The sequence below is a fragment of the Mustela nivalis genome (assembly GCF_964662115.1).
Source record: "Mustela nivalis genome assembly, contig: HAP1_SCAFFOLD_1915, whole genome shotgun sequence".
NCBI classification, from domain to species: domain Eukaryota; kingdom Metazoa; phylum Chordata; class Mammalia; order Carnivora; family Mustelidae; genus Mustela; species Mustela nivalis.
The window spans coordinates 64,492-83,835 of NW_028134749.1; the positions used below are offsets into that span (position 1 = coordinate 64,492).

General features: G+C 34.6%; 1 pseudogene across 1 annotated transcript; it reads left to right on the forward strand.

The window, feature by feature from the left end:
• Positions 1-12,311: 12,311 nt before the first annotated feature.
• On the forward strand, positions 12,312-13,241 carry LOC309858142 (small ribosomal subunit protein uS5 pseudogene; annotated as a pseudogene). Its single transcript has one exon. The product of its transcript is annotated as a small ribosomal subunit protein uS5 pseudogene (transcript).
• The last annotated feature ends 6,103 nt before the right edge of the window (positions 13,242-19,344 follow it).

The window sequence follows — 19,344 nt, forward strand, 5'->3', positions numbered from 1 at the left end:
GGTTTTAGTAGCATATAAATCAATTTAGAAAAATATATGTATTTGAATATAAGATAAAGTTTTAAATTATTTGGCAATAGTAAACTAAACTTTTTTTTTGTAAATTTTTATTTTCTAAAATTTCATTGAGCTCTCTTGCAATAAGAAACAAGTTACAAAAAATTAAGGTTTATTTACCCCAATTCAAAATTATTAGGAATATAATCATAGAGGTTGAAGTATTTAAAATATTGAACCCAAAATGTTTTATTAGGTAAATTCATGAATGCTGAGCATTCACTGTTAAAATATACTAATACTATTGATAGACTGGTAGAAGCCTAAAATCAAATATTTATTAAATATTTATATCCATATCTTTTCATAGCTTGGTAATTCATTTCTCTAGCATTAAATAATATTCCATTGTTTGCATGTACTACACTTTCTTTGACCTTTCACTTATGGAAGGATATCTTGGTTGCTTCCAAGCTTTTGTCAGTTATGAATAAAACTACTATAGACATCTTTGTGGGTATAGATTTCATCTTCTTTGGATAAATACCAAGAGCTGCTACTGCTGAATCATCTGGCAAGAATATGTTTAGTTTTGTAAGAAACTGCCAAGTTGTTTTCCATTCTTTATTCTCAATACACATGGAAGAACATTCCTGTTGCTCCACATCCTCACCAACATTTCATGTTCTGTTGTCAGTGCTCTGGATTCTGGGTATGTACTGGTGTCTCTTTTTTGTTTTAATTTGCATTTTCCTGATGACCTTTGATGTGAAGCATCTTTTTATATGCTTATTTGCCATCTGTAATATTTTCTTTTGTGAGGTATCTGCTAAGGTCTTTGGCTCATTTTTAATCCGGTTTTTCCCCCATTGTTGAGTTTTAAGGGGTCTTTGTGTATTTTTGATTAACAGTCCTTTGCCAGATGTGTATTTTGCAAATTTTTTTTCATAGTCTGTGCTTTGCCTTTTCATTCTCTTGGCATTGTGTTTCACAGAGTAGACATTTTTAAATTCAGTGCTTGTGTTTTTTAGCTAAAGTTATTGCGAAAACCAAGGTCATTTAAATTTTCTTCTATATTACCTTCTACATGTTTCATGTTTAGGTTTATAATCCAATCTGAGTTCATTTTTGTGAAGAGTGTAGGATATCTGCCTGGATTTATTTTATTTTATATTTTTAGATTTAGCTTCACCATTGCTACAGAACCATTTGTTTAAAAGATTGTATTTTGCTCTCTTGTATTGCTTTTGCTTTTCTATTATATATAAAATATAATTGATAATATATATTCTGTTGCTTTAATCTAGTCTTTCTGTGGTATTACAATATCATGCTTACAATTATCGTTATGGTAAACTTTTTTTTAAGATTTTATTTATTTATTTGACAGAGAGAGAGATCACAAATGGGCAGAGAGACAGCCAGAGAGAGAGATGAGGAGAAGCAGGCTCCCTGCTGAGCAGAGAACCCAATGCGGGACTCGATCCCTGGCCCCTGGGATCATGACCTGAGCCGGAAGGCAGAGGCTTAACCCACTGAGCCACCCAGGCGCCCAATCGTTATGGTAAACTTTGAAGTCAGTCCTCAGTCTTTGTTCTCCTTCAACACTATGTTGACTATTGTGAGTCTTTGCCTCTCCATATAAACTTTAAAATAAGTTTGTTAATATTAAAAAAAAAGAACTTGCTGGTATGCATTAATTGTATAGATAAACTTGGAAACCAGTGACCTCTTGAGCTTAGCAGGAGATAGACCATGGACATCAGTTGTCACAGTGGTGCCTCTGGCAGAACCTATTGCAAATCCCTAGGCAAAATGACACCTCAAGGATCTGAGAGAATGTCTAAGAAGTACTTGATACATCCCTTGGGTATGGTTTATTGAAGTGTCCACCTGTCTGAAAGCTGGGGAATCTAGATAAGGGAGGGAAAATTAGTTATGATAAAACATATCAACAAACATCAATAAATTTTGTAAAACTAATTGTCATGGCTCATATACAATATGACCAACAGAGGGACCATCAGAAGGAAAGCATCAGTTATGTTTATTGTGAAATTTTTTATTCAAAATAAAGCAATGTGAGGGGAAGACACAATGAGAAAATTACCAGCTTTTAAATGGTAAACATCTTACAAAATGGAATAGGTTTTATATTCTAAGTAGTATATTGAAAAGTAAAACATTGGGGCGCCTGGGTGGTGCAGTGGGTTGGGCTGCTGCCTTCAGCTCGGGTCATGATCTCAGGGTCCTTGGATTGAGCCCCGCATCTGGCTCTCTGCTCCGCAGGGAGCCTGCTTCCCCCCCCCTCTCTCTCTGCCTGCCTCTCTGCCTACTTGTGATCTCTGTCTCTCAAATAAATATATAAAATCTTTAAAAAAAAAGAAAAGAGAAGTAAAACATTAAAAAATAAAATTTCAATGAAAAAAATTATTTAATTTTAAAAAAAGGTTAAAAATAGCAGAACCATTTTTCTTATAACTGGAAAATACACTGTATATACATCTATCAAAATAACTTGTCATGGGGGAGCCTGGGTGGCTCAGTAGGTAAAAGCATCTGCCTTCGGCTCAGGTCATGATCCTAGGATCCTTGGATCGAGGCCCACATCGGGCTCTCAGCTCAGCAGGGAGCCTGCTTCCTCCTCTCTCTCTCTGCCTGACTCTGCCTAATTGTGATCTCTGTCAAATAAATAAATAAAAACTTTTATAATAAATATTTGAAAAAATAACTTGTCATGTGTGAAATCAGGAGCATATGGAAAAAAATAATATCTGAGGACAATACTTCTGCCATGTTTTGTGCCTTGCTAATATTTTTAAACAGTCAGGCAACTTTTAGCCTTATTGAAATACCTGCTAAGATACCTGCAGTGCCTTTTGGAGCCCTATGACTATAAAAATTAATTGCAAATATTCAAAATGTTTACTATGGTGTCACTATTTAGGGCCACCACCAAGTATGTTTCAGAAGTAAGCATAACTGTTACTCTTCCATAAGGCAAAAGGGCATATTTTCAGGAGTTCCATCTGCTGTACCAGGAGGTGAATCAAGTAATGATTTTTGTCTATAAAATAATTCACTTTTCAATCTAACATTCCTCATTCCACATTATAATAATAAAAACTAGGAGGAGACTAAAACAAACAAACAACTACAACTACAACAACCAGCTTTTCCCACAGTGGAAAAGTAAATATAACCTTAGGAGTAGCCTGAAATTTATTTTTAAATATTTTTAAGATAAACGTTTTTGTTAGAAAACCATATATTTTATATTACTAAGAAATAACAGGCAACGTTTTATGAACTTCTAAAAAGTCTAGTTACTTGTATTTATCTATTAACTCATCTCTTTATGAAGTAGAACATGATCACACCTCTTGTATCTACCCAAGTTTGTATGCTTTGGTTGTTTTATGTTTGCTATTTCCTTGCTTAATTTTTACAATATTTGATACATAATAGTATCTTTAAGTCCATCTATGGTTTCACAGAATTTGTTTGAACTTCATAAAAATGTACCATACTTTTTGCACTGTCCTTGTTTTACTTCTCTATTAGCTTTCCAAGTTTTATTCACTTTAGAGTGTGTAGCTATCATTTATTTTTACTCCTCCATAATGCTATGTTTACAAATTTGTATTTATCTGTACTTTTAAAAATATCTTAATTATATACCATTTCTCATCTCACGTAACACTCATGTTACTTCTACACTTATCAGATATTATGTAACTGAAAACCACAACTCAGCAACAATAGAACACCATTTTTCAAAATTAAATGGCTTACCAGAATTCTTTAATTCTATCCTTTATTTGTATTAGATGACCCTTTATTCTGGTATTTGGCATTGTTCATATGGAGGAAAGCTTATAAGTTGATATTCCATAAATAGAAGGATTTATTATGATTGATTAATTATTTTCATTTAGAATGCATAGAATATGGTTGATTTAATATTTCTTTCTTACTCTCTGCCTGGAACATAGTGCTATCTATACAATAGCCACTAAAATATTAAGTTAATTACCTAGACTTTAAACTGCATATTAATAGGAATAGCATACAGAACTCTTCTCAGATTGGGACACCTGGGTGGCTCAGTCAGTTAAACGCCTGAGCCTTTAGCTCGGGTCATGATCTTAGGGTCCTGGGACTCAGTTCTGCAACAGATTTCCTGCTTAGCCGGGAGTTTGCTTCTCCCTCATCCTGCTGCTCCCCCTGCTTGTGCTCTCTCTCACTCTCTCTCTTACAAATAAATAAAATTAAAAAAATAAATTCTTCTCAGATAGCTAATATAGAATATCGTCTTTGTATTCATCAAAGGGAAAGTGCCATATAATAATGAAATCCAGACTACTTCAAATTCACTTTTTAACCAGTAAGAAAGTACTGGAAACAAGCCAAAAATGTCTTCAATGAATTAAAGAAATAGATTGATTTTCAATATCTTAATGTTTCTACTGTTAAATTGCAAGATTTTTATACTAGATATCAGTGTAAATATTCATTATACAAGGATATTCTAAAAATAAACCCGAGAAAACTACTTGATATATATGATGACAAAAACGAGTTTGACCAATGTCAGTTTGGGTAAAATTTACAACACCTACCACCTGAAACTCTTGTTCTATATGGTGCCATCTTGTGATGCTGGGCAGCGGCAGTGAGCCACAGCTCCCAGTCAGCTAGAAGATTACAGGGGTGAACACCTGATATTCTTACAAGCATTCTATATATAGAATATATATATAGAATATATATATTCTTCTTTTTTTAATGTAATATTTAATAAATTGCATGTGATATTTGATACTTTGTTATAAAATAGGCTTTGCTTAAGATGATTTTGCCCAAATGCAGGCAAATGTAAGTGTTCTGAGTATGTTTAAATAAGCTTAAGGTAAGCTATGATATTTGATTGTTTAGGGGTATTAAATGCATTTTCAATTTTTTATGTGTTTCTCTGTACATAGCCCCCTTGTAAGCTGAGGAACATCTCTATATGTATATGTAGCCTTGGTATGGCTTACATATTATTGGCATGAAACATCTAGAACAGTACGTGTGCCATAGAATTGTCTACAACATCAAACAAGTTTCTTGAAAACTTGTGCCAAAGGGGTTATGTCTTTAAGGATTCTTATTTCAGAAGGGTTCTCTCAAACGTAAGATTTTTCAGAAGTTAAGTGAAAATCTGACCAAACTAAACATTTTTCCATTTTCCCTAGTGAGCAAAGATAGCTAAAATCTATCTGCCATTTTCAACACTGTACTCAACGATTGTAATTCTAATTTAAGAACAGATTATTTATATCAAAACCACATGTTGGCCTAATCTTATACAATATTCATAAGTCACACTCAGACCCTTGGACACTTTTATTTGTTGAGTCTATATGGTACTACGGACATTCATCTTTTTTGACCTCATAGCTTCATGTATGTCTATACTTTTGAAAATACATGCATCATAGTTCCATTGTAAAATGTCTGGGTTATAAAATGTGCTATGCTATCAAAATGGTAATAAGAACATACAAATGACCTGATGTAATGAACTGGACCAGATTGCCAGATATCACATTGCATACCAGAAAGATTCAGTGGTAAGTTTTAAAATGGCCAGCTATACACTGACTGAATTATAACTCATTTAGCTTCTTTCTTTGTGTACAGTATTATACATTAGTCAGTATTATAGTAGATAAGTACTTTGGACAGATGTAAATATGCTGTAATAAAAAATGTTTTTCTTCTTTCTTTTAGTCCTTTTTACTTGTAAGACTAGCCACAAATACCACGCCTCCCCCAAAATAATTTGCAATCCAAATTTATCTCTAAATGAATTTATTGCACAGAAAAATATGTATATATATATATATATACACTTACAGAAGACATGTTCAAAAATAGTTACACAACAGCAGGGCCCTAAATGTAAGCAGTATAGTTGTTTTGTTTTGTTTCTTTTAAAAAAAGAGGTTATGTGAAATATTAGGATTTTATTTCCAGGCGTAGTATTTCAAGACAGTTAACTACACCTATGGTGTCAACAGCCTCTTGTTGGCAGTATGATTTTATTGGCTCCATGGAATAACAGCAAGAATTTACTATTGCTTCTTTCTTTTATGACACACACAGAAAAAAAAAATTGACACATTTGCTCAAGACCAACCAGAATCATTTTAACCTATCAAAATTGATGGGAGGCCTTCACTGCCAAAGTCACTGCTGCGTTTTCACAATTCACTGCAGACAATCTGCTACTCCCATTATGATAAAGGAGAGCAGAGTCATAATCAGGGAAGAAAGCTAGATTAATACTTGTAATTATCATTGAATATTTAGCCTGCTATAGGATTATTATTATTAGTGTCATTTGATAATTTTCTCTCATTTCATTAAACACAACTGTGAGTAATTACGCTACCTAATATTTCTCTGTATTGGCTGACTAGCTAGCAAACATTCATGAAAATATCCATTAGCCACACATATAAAATGCTGCATTATGATGCTGTTGAATCAGAACATACCACTACCTGATCCTGTAGCTCTTTGAGGATTTGCAAATCAATTAATTCTATGTTTATTGGATTCTTCCCATACAATTAGAAAATTTATAATTGAGTCCATGAACATTATTAGTTTTACCATTTTAAACCAGCAATCACACTTTGATTTTTACAACAAAAGCAGAAATATAAACACACACATTTGGATCAGTTTTCTCTTAGTCTGTCTGGACTTCAAAATCCTATTCCTCAAGATGATGCACACCAAAGTTCTGGATTAAACAAGAAATTAGATGGCACCTGAACACTTGGTTTAATATTCTCAAAAGGACTATGCAACTTCTTTCTTACAATATGACATTGTTTTACAAAGATCCACACTTTTATAATGTTAGTATTTATAATAATCAATAGTCAATTAATCATGATTAAAAATCAAACATAAAAATTTCTACTTTTTGCTTTTGCCCCCTCCATTTAGAACTTATTTATAGCCTGATAATTCAAAGGTCCCTATGTTTATGAAAATCTGGACAGAAATAGCTCTAAGATCCCATTCAGAACTTGATATTAATCTAAGTCTTTTGGCTCCATTTATCCTGAGAGCAAAGAGTAGGACAAAGGATTTGAGTACTGTTAGTTTATCTGGGAGATTATCCAAGGTAGAAAAGAATGGGAAAGTGATACAGTGAAGAAGCAACTTTGTCAAAGAGGTACATTGTTGATATAATTGTTGTGGATAGAAAATGAAGGCTTGCTTTTACTGAAAGGTCCTGAGAAACTTCTTTAAGTTGTCCTCATGAAGACCTGAAAACTGACAATTTTACCTATGGTTCTTATTTCCACTTCACTGAGAGCTGTCCTCAGAGGACATTAACTCTCCTACACTTTCAGGTTGTGTTGGAGACATTCTAAAATGAGAGAGAGAACATGAGATGCTATCAGTGTTAAGTAACTGCAATTTCCCATGGAACTATCCACCACAGGTTTGGCTATAATCAGGTGTTGGGCCTTGATATCAGAGGGATTTGAGGCAGTATCATTTTAGGTTAATCATTATATCTGAAATTTCCAAAAACTTCAACTGATGAAACTTTGATTATAAACCTATAAATATAACAATAAATCTACAGTATTCAAATTATTTTCATAGAAATACACAAACAAAGCATCAACTGATTAATATTTAAATGTTACAAAATACTGAACTGAAAGAATTTGGTCATATAACAACGTGTAAGAAGTAGAGCTTAGGTTTAGGTTAGAAGTCAGGATGCATTTGGGACTCAGTTAAGAAATTGAATGGAGGGACGCCTGGGTGGCTCAGTGGGTTAAGCCACTGCCTTCGGCTCAGGTCATGATCCCAGGGTCCTGGGACCGAGCCCCAAATCAGGCTCTCTGCTCAGCAGGGAGACTGCTTCCTCCTCTCTCTCTGCCTGCCTCTCTGCCTGCTTGTCATCTCTCTCTGTCAAATAAATAAATAAAATCTTAAAAAAAAAGAAATTGAATGGATGTCTGACTATCTTATAGGTTTGCTAAAAATCAGTGACTTTGTGTTCACGTGTGGCTATGCGGGAATTTTTAACTTTCTCTAAGAAGTTATTAGATTGATTATATAATGGCAGTAAAGGATGGGGAAAAGCAAAGTACAAACCCCATAAAGACAAAGACACTGAGTATGAGAAAAGAGTAATAGATAAGAAGAATCAATGCATTTGAGGAAAATGGGAATTGAAATACACAATGATTGTTGATTTTTTTAGATGCAGAAATCAAAACTAGCTTGCAAGAAGGAAATAACAGAAGACATGTTGTGAAAAGGCAGTAACGTGGAATAAAGGAGTAGGGAGAGCATATCAGGTAATTTGGATAGGAAGGAGTTAGGAGATAACTGCTTGATAAATTTTATATGGCCCACTTAAATGCACAGATTTCTCTTCTTTAATTTATATGGAGAACAGGGTGTCGTTTCTCTTCCCTTTCAGAGCACCCGAGGTGTACTCTTTCAGACTGAAAACCTGAAAAGCTCAGGACTCAGTTGCTTAAGCACAGCTGAGAGGACATATTTCAATTAAGATTTACAGTTTGCTGTAGGTAGTAGACTGTCAAAAGTGGTTTAACCATATTTTTCATTTAACAAGAAGACTACAGAGAGTGTTTTCTGGTGTTGGTTCAGAGTCTTAAGAAAGTCAAGTGAACTATCTTAGAGGTTTTCATGGCTTTTTATTCACAGTTGCAAAAATTGCTGTTGGAGTTCTCACTATTAAGCCCACATTTCTGGCAGAAAGATAGAGGTAAAAGAGAATGATATCTTGTACGACTGATACTTTGTCATATGGTTACAATGTAACTAGAAAAGAGACAATAAAATATTTGATGTTGTTTTAAGTTTCCTTGTTGTCAATCCCTCAGTGCTTTCTGATACTAAAGGAAAAAGTAGATGGATATTGACCTGGCAACTATCAACACCTGTCAGTCTCTCTTGGATAACCAATATCTCTATAATCTCTTCTTCCCAGTAAAAAAAAAATAAAATATATTCATAAACCACACTTTGCCATCTCAAGTTACTGCACCAAGATAAAATTACAATGATTTTCAGTTGTTCCAAATGGACAGAATACCCTTCCTTATGATATCATGTCTTATAAGATAGATAATTGGCTTGCTACCAATATACCCAGATGAGACTGTGGAAGAGACAGGAAAAAAATAATAATATTTATTTATTCCTTGGGTTGACCCTGTTTACACAGATGCATTACTATTAGAAAAGGTTGGTTTGGGACATTGGAATGAATTTACTTAATGGGTCTGTATGTAATTGGGTTGGAGAAAATTTTTAATTTCTACAAAAATTATTAGAATTCTATCTTATTCCCTTTTGATAATTTTCACATGTTAACAAAGCCAACGTTTTTGTCTAGCAGACAAGATCTTAAATCCTAACAAAACTCAATTTTTTCCTTTTTTTTTTAAGTTTGAGAGCCTCATGTTCTCTCATGCTGCTTTAAATACAACTCAAAAAAACAAAAGGAGCTAAATGGGGCAGTAAGCCCAGACTTTTTATTTTAATTTATTTATCTTATTTTTAATTAAAAAATTAAAGATTGTATTTATTTATTTGAGAGAGAGAGAGCATGAGTGGGGCAGGGGGATGTAGCTGCAGAGAGAGACTGAGAAGTATACTCCCTAATGAGCAGGAAGCCCGATATGGGGCTCGATCCCAGGATACTGACTGAGATCATGACCAGAGACAAAGGCAGATACATGTGCAAAATCCCTTTTTTTCTGGGAAACAATACTTTACAAGAGATGTTTGAAAAAGTACTGGGGAAACAACTTTAATCAGAGATACAAAAATTTAATTGACTTTTGTAAAGCTACAGGGATCCAAATGATGGGAATCCCAGGCCGTTTAGGTTGTGGACCACAGAGTATTCTTCTCTGTAATATTTTATTTTCTTCCATGTCTACTAACTCCAGTCCAAGTTCACTGATCTCTTTTTAGATAGTGCAAAACATGGCAAAGAATACCAAACAAGTGCCCAATATTCTACATTTATTACATCATTTCTAACATATAGAAGTGTGTTACCAAGGCTGGTTCTGTGAACAAACCTAGTTATGCTAAAGTGTGTTTTGTTCTCCAAAAATTAAATTCATGATTATCACACAATTATAAAATACTTGTGTCAAGAATTTTTATTCAAAAATTAATAAGAGAAGCAGATATTAAAACTAGTTCACATGGTTATTTGGGATATAAGCAGAGTTGTGCAGCAGAAGTGCTCTGGGCCCATAATTTGGGTTATAGAATTTATGTTTTCTAATGAAAAATCACTAACTTGCATTATTGTTAACAAGAATCCTGTGCATTACCATCAGTTTTCTCCATTATAACCTCTTGCTCTACAGTTTGTAAATAACTTTGTCAATAGCAAGCTAATAAACGGGGTGACTCCAATGGATTGAGATAATCTCCAGAGTTTCTGCTACATAATGAACAGGACTCCATTGAAAGGACACCTAAGAGTTTATTTTGCCCAAAAATTTGATCACTTTTTTCACTGTCCTTACCTATTTTCCAAACCTAGTTCTTTTCAGTCTACAGACAACCCTGTATCTGACTGACTTGTTAATTCTGGGAATGTCTTGCAGATTAATTTGCTTGCCCGAGGTGGTTCCTCTAATTGATGTCTAAGAACCCTAATTAGTTAAGAAAACTTTTTTTTTTAACATTTTCATGGCTATTTATTATTATTATTATTATTATTATTATTATTGCTAATATCTCTATTATAAATAATTCACAAGGGCATCTTTCTGACAAAAGACAAAGAGCTGGCTACTAGTAGAAAAAGTACATTTGACTCTGTCAGTGAAAGTGGTAAAGGGATTTGAGAAAATAAGGCAAAGCAGTGGAATTATGTGTTAAAACTTTAAATATTATAGACACATTTACTTAATTTCTAATACTGCTTATAATTAAAAAAGATGTTTTCCATAAACCACGCATTACAGCAAATATATTGTTTATACAGATTAAATTTTCATCAAAAGGGACGCCTGGGTGGCTCAGTTGGTTAAGCAGCTGCCTTTGGCTCAGGTCATGATCCCAGCATCCTGGGATCGAGTCCCGCATCTGGCTCCTTGCTCGGCCGGAGCCTGCTTCTCCCTCTACCTCTGCCTGCCATTCTGTCTGCCTGTGCTTGCTCTCTCGCCCACTCTCTCTGATAAAGAAATAAAATCTTAAAATAAATAAATAAATTTTCATCAAAAAATTATAAGTGTATTTTTTTGTAGGATCATGATAAGCATTTTGCAGATGAGAAAAGTGAAATTTAGAAAAGTATGTCTCTTCAAATCCCTCATACAATATCTGGCCTAGATAGAAGGATATACTATCACAATTGAGGAAGATAATTGAGATTACTTAAAATGATAAACTTTACTGTATAGGGTTTTTTACAAGTTTGCCACAGATTCACATTTTTTAAAATATATATCTATTTGTGTAAAGAGAATGCACTGAGAAGTAAAAAGATAGTGATATATCAGTGCTACCAACTAATGGCTATAATATCATCACCTTATTTATGAACAATGAAACAGTGTGTAATATTTAAATAAATTTAAATAAATTCCTATTTATTTTATATATTTATAAATTTAAATGAATTCCTATTTATTTATTATTAAAGAAATTCCTCTAACAAACAGTATGTTTTGAAGGTTGCTAGCAGGAAAGTGTTGTACGACATGGAAGTAATCAGAAAATGTGATCTAGGGGCACCTGGGTGGCTCAGTGGGTTAAGCCGCTGCCTTCGGCTCAGGTCATGATCTCAGGGTCCTGGGATCGAGTCCTGCATCGGGCTCTCTGCTCAGCAGGGAGCCTGCTTCCCTCTCTCTCTCTCTGCCTGCCTCTCCATCTACTTGTGATTTCTCTCTGTCAAATAAATAAATAAAATCTTTAAAAAAAAAAAAAAAAAAAAAAAAAAAAAAAAGAAAATGTGATCTAAAATTCTGCTTTCAAGGGCGCCTGGGTGGCTCAGTGGGTTAAAATTCTGCTTTCAAGAAGCTATAACAGTAAGTACTGAGCATTAGCTATTATATGCTATGGATGAATAACTGAAATCTACATTTGAAACTATTGGTACACTATATGTTACCTAATTGAATTTTAAAAAGTTAATAAAAAAAAACCACTATTTTATAAAACAATATTCCCAACAGGCTCTTTTGCTTTAAAATACTCACTTTGTTTCCTCTCCGAGAGAACACCAAATGGCGGATGACGCCGGTGCTGCGGGAGGGCCCGGAGGGCCCGGGGGCCCTGGAATGGGAGGCCGCGGCGGTTTCCGCGGTGGCTTCGGCAGCGGCATCCGGGGCCGGGGCGGGCCGGGGCCGTGGTCGGGGCCGGGGCCGAGGCCGCGGAGCTCGCGGGGGCAAGGCCGCGGACAAGGAGTGGATCCCCGTCACCAAGCTGGGCCGCCTGGTCAAAGACATGAAGATCAAGTCCCTGGAGGAGATCTATCTCTTCTCCCTGCCCATCAAGGAGTCTGAGATCATCGACTTCTTCCTGGGAGCCTCCCTCAAGGACGAGGTTTTGAAGATCATGCCTGTGCAGAAGCAGACGCGCGCGGGCCAGCGGACCAGGTTCAAGGCATTTGTCGCCATCGGAGATTACAATGGACACGTCGGTTTGGATGTCAAGTGTTCCAAGGAGGTAGCCACTGCCATCCGCGGAGCCATCATTCTGGCGAAGCTTTCCATTGTCCCTGTGCGGCGAGGCTACTGGGGGAACAAGATCGGCAAGCCCCACACTGTCCCGTGCAAGGTGACTGGCCGCTGTGGCTCTGTGCTGGTGCGTCTCATCCCCGCCCCCAGAGGCACTGGCATTGTCTCGGCCCCTGTGCCCAAGAAACTGCTGATGATGGCTGGTATTGACGACTGCTACACCTCGGCCAGGGGCTGCACTGCCACCCTAGGGAACTTTGCCAAGGCTACTTTCGATGCCATCTCCAAGACCTACAGCTATCTCACCCCTGATCTCTGGAAGGAGACTGTGTTCACCAAGTCTCCCTATCAGGAGTTCACGGACCATCTTGTGAAGACCCACACCAGAGTCTCTGTTCAGAGGACCCAGGCTCCAGCTGTGGCTACTACATAGTTTTATACAAGAAAAATAAACTGAACTAAAGCTTGAAAAAAAAATACTCACTTTGTAATGAGAGTCATTACTTTTGTCTAGCCAAATCTTATAGCACTGTTTATCCCTTCCCTGCTTTATCCCTTCCCAGTATCAATAAAGGCTCACTTGGGTTACCTAGAAGCCATGAGAAAGCTTGTAATAGATCTGGCTGGTTTTCACCAGCAATTTGACCACCATGTGCACAGGGAAGTCTATTGATAAAGGCTTTATTGCAATAAGTTGCAAATACATGGATGATTTTGAATTCTCTTTCTTGAGGTCTTGTTTCATGATAATAAATTTAGGGTGGCTTATTAGAATGGATGTTATTAACATATCTTCATAGTTATAAGCACATGGAATTGTAAAATAGATGAATGAATGTGGCATTACTGACAACTGTCCTCATTTTGAAATCAAATTACAGTGTACTAAGATGAGGAAGCAAAGCAGATTTGGGATTATGAGTGAAATAATTTTAAAAAGTATTAGGGGTATGATCGGACTATTGGGTAATTCAGTAGAAAAATGTCTACTGATTGAGATTCTGTGTTCCCTGATTTCAGAGAGAAGTTAAGATAAATAAGTAACACGAGGAGACTAGGAAGCCAAACATAAGTGATAATTTTGTGCCAGGGTGTGTATACATCTGTTTATCTTCTTGCTTTACCACTAAGGTTGCTCCTAGAGGAGAGTTTAAATATGTGTTGGAGCTAATCTCTGTGGATTACACAAGAAACCACATCCTACAGCTCTCCCTGAAACACCCCTTATGATTTCAATGTAATTTGGTTTTTGCATTTTTAGAAATAACAAAATACTTTGCAAACTCATCTACTTTATTACCATCACAAGTGAGTCAGCTGACTCCACATTTTAACACAGTGACAGTCACAGAGGAATGGAGGAATGAGTAGAGTTATCAATATATGTGCTTTTAAGAAGTATGACAGGGTAGCAGCTATTTCCAGGAACCAAAACATGGGTCAGCAGCTGTGCAGGAAAAGTGATGGAATAAATGACTCATTTCAGAGGAGTTCTATAACATATTAGTTCTATAATGTATCTTCAGCCCCCAATTACCCGCTTTGATCTAAAGATAAGGATTTACAGTTAAGGTCCCATTTATGATTTGACTGGTAGGGTCTGAATCATGTTTACTATTGTTTTGACTATTACTTGAAACCTATAGTAGTACTTGGGATATGTGTTGTGTATTCTGTGAACATGTGCTATTTTTAGATTAGATAATTTCTGTCTCGAACCCCTGTTCATTTGTTTGTTTTTGTTTATTTGATAGTGGTTTCAGTAAATGGATATATCTGAAAAATTGCAAAGCCACTATTAAAACAAGTTATTATTATATATAGCATGGAATTGCACATTCCTCCTTTGAATCCGACAGAGCTTCACCATATCCTTAACAATTTGGGAAAAACATGCTATTATTTTTCTTTATAAAATTTCTCCTGTTAGGCTGTGATGGTTGTCATCAGCAGTAACTCCTCTGAAGGCTTTGTCAAAAGAGTTGAAAAAATTGGAAAGGTGTGTGAATGAAGCTGTTTGTTGAATATAAAGAAAAGAGCATTGAAATACAATTCACACTCTTACTTCTCCTTCTATGCTTTCAGATGTTTGTCATTTGAAAATTTTGCTTCTAGAAGAGATGTCCTATATAATTCTTACTTTAAGGAGCAAGTTGCTTTTATAATTTTTTTATTATTCTACCATTCCAGTATTTCCATTTAAATTAAATTCAATACCATTTAAAAAAAATCAAAAGTGCAGCCAGTATTCAATTCCTGGGCTAAATAATTTTAGAAAGCTTTGTGTTATTGAACCTACGGGGTTTTTATGTAGTTTTAACTCTTTCTTTCTGTGATTTTTCCCATTAGTCATGTAAGTGACTGCAATATAACAGACATTGAGGATAAAGAAGGACTGAATAGAACAATCCTTGGCCTCATGAAGTTGAGAATCTAGCAAGGGAGTCAAACAATTCAATCATTCAGAGACAATTTATTGAGTGCCTGGCCTAAGATGAGCACAACAAAACCCCAGCCCAGAGGAATCATTTTAATGGGAGAGATAGATAATAGGTAAGCCAACTTTAAAAAAAAAAACGTACTGATTTTTCTTTAATAGAGATGCATATTTGAACTAAATAAGCACATTTTTAAAAGAGCAGTGATTGAGAAGAGGTTTTTAAACTGAGTGGTCCAAAAGGGCCTCCCTGAAAAAGTCTGTTTTGAACAGATTTCTGAATAATATCAGCTAGGAAGCTGCGTAAAAATCTCAGGGATGGGTGATTTTTCCAGTCGAAAAACTGTAAAGGCTCCAAAGTCACAATAGAGCTATAAGTTTCTCTAATAAAGTAACTTCTGACAAAGAATGAGAAGAAATAACTAACCCAGGTTTGAAAGAAAAGGGACAGACTTTCTATGGAATTCATATTTAATTAAAGCTCTAAAGGACAAAAATACAATAGAGCAAAATTCTGGTCACGCTGATATACCTAACGAAAGTTCATAAACAAGCTTTGGGTAGCAAAGAGTGTGTGGGAATGTTGGTAAGAACAGTGGGGAAGAGTCATCCCTGAACATGTTCTTAAATGAAGCAATTCTTGGGTTGTTTTAAAGGGTGAATTGGAGTTTGCCTAAGTGATTAGAGAAGGATGCCTCAGCTTATGGAAGTTCAAAGCCATAAAGATGTGATAAACTACTGCAGATATTTTCATGTATATTTGTTGTTGCTTCTAGTAATGGTGATCTAAAAACTCCTACTTAAGACAACTAAAAATCCAGAAAATAGCTTTTAAAGTTAAAAATATCAGAATGATTATAAAAATAAGTGAGGGATTACTGGGCCAAAATACGAAATACAATGAGAGCCTAGAGATATATGCCCTGAAGCCATTTTAGCTATGAGAGCATTTGAAACTGCTAAAACACACTGAGCTGTGTTGTTCATAGACTCTTGATACTAGAGAAACAAATCCAGCAGCAATCAAATTTGAGGACTTTGGTACAACCCAAATTTAAGTTGAGATCCCCAAAGCACAAGGAGAAGCAGAAATAAGACTATAGCCTACCTTGCCTTCTGTGTAAACTGAGAAAGCCAATCACTGAATTTGGAGTATGATTGTCCTGTAGAGTCTCAGATATAAGAGAAAATCCTACCAAGGAGGACCATACCGTTATTATAGCTCTTAATTATCCCTACTCAATAAGAGTTTCAAATATAATGTCTTGAACATAGCAAAATGTAACAAAGCACACAAAGAAAAACCATTAACAAGATTGGATAGACAAAATGGGATTAAGTATGATGTTAAAATGATCAATAAAGATTGTAAAATGGCTTGATTACTCTGCTCAAAGAAATGAGAGGGGAAGCAAATTGAACCAAAAACTGACACTAAAAATGATATTGAGAAAGGTTTTATAAATGAACAAATGGATACTCTAGAACTTTAAAAATATGACAGCTAATTTAAGGTACCACAGGGGTGCCTGGGTGGCTCACTTAATTAAACCTCCAATTCTTTTTCCTTTTTTTTTTAACACCTTAATTTTATTTTATCTCTTTCATTTGGCTCAGGTCATGATGTCAGGGTTGTGAAATAGAGCCCAGAGTTGGGCTCTGTGCTGAGCCTGGAGCCTGCTTAAGATTCTTTTCCCTTCTTTTTCTATCCCTCCCTGCACTCTCACTTGCTCGCTCTCTCTTGCTTGCAAATAAATAGATAGATAGATAGATAATAGACAAAGAAAAATAAAAGCAGATTATGAAAATAAATATAAAGATTTTGAAATGAAAACAAGTTCAAAATAAAATAGAGAAGACCTACACAGCTTAAAGTTCATTCAGAAAATCTACTATTAAAGAAGTCAGTATGACACAATGTTAAGATATCAAAAGATTTGAGCATGCACTTTTCAGAAAGGGTAATCCAAATGGCCACTCATATATAAAAACTGTTTATCTTTATTATGAATCTGGAATTAAATTAAATTAAATTAATAATAAATTAAAACCTAAAATGACATACTATTACACACTTACCATATTGGGCAACAGTAAAATTGCCTTGCAAGAATGTGAAAGAATGAAAGTGCCCATAATAAAAACATTTGAGGTAAGTTGGACAATATTTAGAAAACTTAAAAATAAAAATAAAAATTTGGTCCATTCCTAGAAATACAACATGGAACTAAATGAATATTTTCACCAGGATATGCAAACAGATGATTATAGCTATTTCATTCATAACAGCAGATCAGTAGTGGTCTATTTGCACAATGTTACATTAAATAAGAGAGAATATTAACAAACTGGGAGGAGGGGCTAGGTTGTTATCATAAACAGATCTTCTATGGTGCTGATTATGTTCTATTTCTCAAAATCTTTAAGTTAAAAAAGTTTTCACATTATATCTAGATAGATAGATGATAGATAGATATCCCAGAAGCTGCAATGCTAGGCTAAGACCAGGCTTTAAAGGGCTTTTCTATACTCTACTAAATACTTGAAACCATTCATTATATCATAGCTCAGTGTTCAAATCTCCATTTGTTTCCTCAGGTTCCTAATATTTACCTTAAGGTGACCTGATCCAGACTTTTGATCACCTTTGTCTAAATATTTCTATTTTAACAAAGTCCTTTTTAACACTGAGAGACTAAAACTTAGAAAAATACTCTTTTATCTCACTAGAGTGGAAAATATATAGTTACCCATTAACTAATGATATCCATGTCTACATTAGATCAATGACATTTTTAATTCTTGGGAGCTTTTGGTTAAATGAAATTTTTAAGCTTCCTTTAAATGAAGCTTTAAGCCATCACCACATGAATAAAATTAAAGAACCAAATGAAAACAGGCCAAGTATTTAGAGAGTAATAGAATGTGCAATGGTAAGAGTACAATTCTGAAATCATAAAGCCTAAATTAGTGTGATGCATTTTTGCTACCCATGTAATCATAAACCAGTTATCCAAATGTGTTAGCCTCAGTTTTTTCACCCATGAAATGGTGATGATAATACTTATTATGCTGCGTTGTTGTGTGTATGTGATGAAGCATGGAGCATGAGAGTCTCATATTCCATGCTAAAATGATAGCTATTTTTATACTTATAATAATTCTAGTAATAGTAATTAAATTGTTCAAAATGGTAATATTCATTTATATTGAGGCATTGTATTGACTATTCATAGACACATTTACCAACATAAATTTCATTTTACTTTACCCCCTCTGAGAATATATATTCCCTAATTCAATATGAATCTCTTTATGAATAATAATTATCATAATAAATATGCTGATTTGTCTTCTATTTGTTTTTAGGGAGGTATCCTTTACTGTTGAACATGAAACTTAAGCAAGTCTGTCTTATTCAAAATTTGCATGCTGTTTTCTTATGAAACTAGATTATAGAGTTGTATGAAATAAATTCATGCAGTTAAGACATTGATGTTTGGAACACTGGGTGGTCAGTTTAGTATTTCAAAAGAAGATTTTAAATTTAAACCTTAAAACTGAGCTCTTTCAGCCTTATTTATAGACCATCCTTCATGTTTCATAAGTACTCCTCCATTGTAAACTAAGTAATACTTTTTGTCACAGTGTATATAATGAAAATGGATTTTATATTCTATTATTTCAGAGTTAGTTGCAGTTTCTACTGCCTTACTTCATTTTTTGAAAAATAGATTAATTCTACAAAAAGTTTTTTCCAGGTTTATTGAAAAAAATCGACATATTTGTAAATTTAAGAAATGATTTCTTATAACATTGCAAACCTTTAACATTGTGTAAATTTTGTACAATTTGATAAATTGGTATACATCTTTATTGCAATATAATCTACATAAAAATGTTAATACATCTACTATCTCGTATAGTTGCCACTGTTTTTTATGCATTTATCATAAGGAATTTTAAGATCTACTCTCTTAGCAACTTTTATGTATATAGTATAGTAGAGATAAACTTCAGAGGTCTTGTGGGTTTTGTTCCAGACTGCCTCAATAAAGTGATTATCTCAATAAACTAAGTCAAATTATTATATTTTTTGGTTTCCCAGTGCATATAAAATATTATGTTTCCCAGTGCATATAA